This window comes from Prosopis cineraria, unplaced genomic scaffold (genome assembly GCF_029017545.1).
Source record: "Prosopis cineraria cultivar Desert tree isolate PC_DT_omini unplaced genomic scaffold, ASM2901754v1 PC2, whole genome shotgun sequence".
In the NCBI taxonomy this organism is placed as follows: Eukaryota; Viridiplantae; Streptophyta; class Magnoliopsida; order Fabales; family Fabaceae; genus Prosopis; species Prosopis cineraria.
Window position 1 is genome coordinate 44,286,052 of NW_026555333.1, and position 4,111 is coordinate 44,290,162.

Here is a 4,111-nt window from a genome sequence, read left to right on the forward strand (position 1 = left end):
ATTTAATGAATGACTAGTTTGCTTTTCATAACATTAATTGAAAGATCTTAATGGCATTAGTTTAACTCATCAAAAGTTATTATAGTTAAAATTAAATTATGTTCTCACAGCACTTGAACAATATCATGATATATCTTTTAGATTTGTAGAAATACGTGCTCTTGATAGGCAGCATCCTAAAGTGTGGTCCGCATTGTTTTTTATGCCCAAAAATATACATTTCTCAGATTCTATTTATAAAATAAAGAGAGAATTTTTTTTATCTTATTTATAAGTCACATCATTAAATTTTTATTATAAATTTTTACTTTTACCCTCCATTGCATGTTGAAAAAAGAAAATATGTTATTGAATTATATATATTTAACAGGGACAAAGTTAAAAACTTATTAAATTTTAAAGTAAAGTTAATAAGTTTTAAAATTTTTATTAATACTAGTAAAACATATTGAAAATAAATTATAAATAAGATTAAAAAAGTATTATATTAATATATGAAAACATAATATAGTATAACAAAATGTGATAAATTCATAAATCCTTTGTGATTAAGTTCCACACAATATTAAAAAAATCACGGATAATATATTTTAATCTCTAGTTTTTTTTTTCAATTACCAATTTATTCATTAAATTTTTACTCAACACAATCCTTTCCTTGTAATCTTGAGTTGAGAAATGATTATAGAATTGAATTGTATTGAGTCAAAAAATTATAAAGATTGAATTATTTCAAATAAAAAAATATAAGAATCGAACTGTTTCTGAACAAAATTTAAAGATTGAATTGATAATTAAGAACAAGTTCAAAGATGTATATTTTTCCAAAAAAAAAAAAAAACTATCAATAGGGGATAAGGAATAAAACACTCCTCAAAACACCTGGCTAGCAAGTGAGGCATGTGAGCGCACACAACATATACTCCCACCATCTTTATATATAAAATATTTTTAATCAAATTTTTTATATTAATAAAAATTTATTATTTAATTGAAATCACCTGAAATCATAATGATTTTTTAGCTTTGATTTTACTAATATCATAGTTAATATTATATAGTAATGGTGGATAAATCACGCAATTAATATATCTTTTATTTTTCAAAACAAGAATAAAATTATCTAATTACTTACAAATATTATGAACCAATCATATTTAGAAATAAAATAAACTTTTAAAAAATACCTTATATATAATATAAGGACTGAGGGAAGATATATGTTAGCTGCAATGTTTAAAAAAAACTCCTAATGTTTTAATAAACTGTCTTCTTTTTTGTTATCAAAAAACATCTGCCATGTTAAAAAAGATATTAGAATCATTCGCCAAGAATTTGCTGACAGTGAACTAATGGCATGTTTCATATCATGCAAGAGTTTTGCAACTCGGGTAAGGGATTGAAGGGAGTAAAATATATATGACTACAAGACCCTCCAGAAAATAAAATTAAAACGGGAAACTTCTCCCCCTCCTCCCACAAACAGTTAGAGTTTTTTGATATGCCTTATACTTTCAAATGTTGGGTGTGTTAATCCCCCTCTTCTAACACCGGTTAAAAATTGTTGATGTGGCTAACAAGTATCTCCATGCAAGCATCCAGGTAGGTAGATTAATGGCTGCAACCAATTTTGAAACAAAAGAATGGTTCGCGCTCCAGATACTGGTCTGATCACTTCTGCATTTAAACTGCGGAAAATCTGTGCCTATTTGCCCAATACTAGGGGATCTGGTGCTGGGTGTGGCGATGGTTGCGCTTCTTCTTGGGGCCAGGTTCCTGATCTTCGCCGGAGGCTCCATTTTCCTGGTTATCATCATCTCGAATTCAGGGGACGTCGCTCTCCGATGTGTTGGGAGCCATGTCCAGTACTGGATGGAGCTTATTGTTTTTCAATCTAACACAAACAATACGAGAAAATAGTTCACTCAAGACAAACATCCGAGCAAGCAAAAATTTTAAATTTCTTACCAAAAAAAAAAACCATTTTTTTATTTGATAAAAATTGTGAAGAAAAGGTTTGCAATTGACAAGATTTATTAATTGGAAAACCAAATCATAGGATGTGGGTAACTTCAAACAATGATGAAAAGATAAGAGAAAGGCCCGAGGATGATCCAAAGCCACCACCAACGTTGTTGTTCCTTCTGAACATTGAGGGCGTGTTTCTGGAAGGCGCAGATTTTCCAGATTTAAAATGCAGAAGTGTACAGCCCGAAGCGGGCTCTTGAGCTCGAACCACTCCCTGTTTCAAGTTTTGCTCTCTCCATTTCAACGCACGTGTTAGCCATTCACCACCTACACGCTTACACGATTAGCCATATCAACAAAGTTTAAATGGTGTTAGAGGGGAAGAATTAACAGGCCCAACTAAAACAATTAAAAATTGGTATAAACTATAAAGAACTCTTGAATAAGCAGTCTTGTATTTATTTTTTTGTTACATTTTTTGAAAAATATCAAAATTACATAATTTTACAGTTCCTTTTTTGAAAACATTCAAAACTCTATCAAACTTTTAGATATTAACACATTTATTTTAGGGAAAATTGTCAGAAAATCCTTCCTCAAGGGGAAAATTATTTTGAAGAACTTGAACCTACTTAGGGATCAAATGCACACCAAGTCTATCACCTTTCACTCCAAACTTATAACCTTGTATTCCAAATTTATCACCTTGTACTTCAAACCTATGATTTTACATACTAAGCTGACCTTGCATATCATAAAGGTGTAAATTATATGATACTTTCAAAGGCTGTTTTGTACCTTTGCACAGCAAAGTGATAGGCTTGAGGGCAAAATAATACAATAATAGGGTTGCTGTGCAAGTAATAAGTTTAGTGAAAAAAATAATAAGCTTGGTGCGTATTTGATAGTTAAATTGTTATTGATTTCCCTAAACAACTTATTTTCAAGGAGAGATTGTACGACAATTTTTCCATTATTTTATGTAGAATTCATGCTGAGAAAACAAAAAATAAAATTCGCAAGAGAAGAGATCAGGATTCACAAACAACCTAAGCAGCCAATAACATGGGTGGCCAAAATAATTGAACAGAAGCCACAACTGACTACAGCATAACTAGATCAAATCGACTCAGAATCATTGATAGCAGCCGAATCAACGAAATTGAAACTCTAACCAGCCAAATAAGAGAAGCCGGAGTCGGCTGTGGACCCCGAAAATCCCACAATCGGATCGCATCGTCCTCGCACATCAGTCGCAGCGGTTCGCCGTCGACCACACCCCCGGATCCGCCACCTTTGATCTCGTTGCTAGTTCATCTTTAGCACATGGCTCCCCAGAAGAAGCTATGCGTTTTCATCCTCCTGGCTATTCTAGAGCTGCGATGAGAGAGAGAGAGAGAGAGACAGAGACAGAGAGAGAGAGAGGGAAAATTTGAAGAAATGGCAGGTTACGAGTCAGTGTGGTTTCAGAGACTGAACACCAAACTTGATGCAGAGTTTCAGAGGTCATGGGGTCTGAAACCACACCGACTCGTAAACTGCCATTGCCTTCATGCCGTCCGCTTCAGTCTTTGCTTCCACTGAAACCCCTACATGCCCAACGCAATTTATAAGAGAAACAAGTCCGCCGACTTGGTTGGGCCTGTTCAAACACCACCCATGGTTTTCTTAACAGCCAACTTGCTCAAATATTTACCATAATTTTTGTTATTCCCGCATTTTATGCATTTTTTTCACCAAAATGTAAATATAATAAAGATTTGAATATGGTAAGAGGCTTAAATTCATTGATTCAATTAATGTCCCAATTTACAGCTATAAAATTTCAACAACACTAAAAAATTATTAAAATATTTTTTTCTAAAATTTCAAAACAAAAAAATACTCCTCTTATACATAATCCCCTTGAAGAATTTTGAAATTAGATGTTTTATAAATCTTAATTAAACTAATATTATCGTGTCATATGAAATATTACTTCTAGTGAAAAAAAAAAAACGAGTGACTTGATTCATGCCATGGGATTCAAATAATAAGAGTAATAGATTATAATATAGTATTTATGAATTTTAATTTATATGAATATGCAACATTCGTTTTTTTTGGGGTTAAGATCCAATATTCATCGTCGTACCAGCATAAT

General features: G+C 32.2%; 1 long non-coding RNA gene across 2 annotated transcripts; it reads right to left on the bottom strand.

The window, feature by feature from the left end:
- Positions 1-1,255: 1,255 nt before the first annotated feature.
- LOC129301972 (uncharacterized) lies at positions 1,256-3,542 on the bottom strand. 2 transcript variants are annotated; one of them, XR_008591134.1, is made up of 2 exons: positions 3,144-3,542; positions 1,256-2,295 (listed from the first exon to the last, which is right to left on the bottom strand). It is a non-coding gene; the product is annotated as an uncharacterized LOC129301972 (long non-coding RNA). The 2 variants fall into 2 exon arrangements; XR_008591135.1 differs by having other exon boundaries at positions 3,018-3,542.
- Positions 3,543-4,111: the final 569 nt, after the last annotated feature.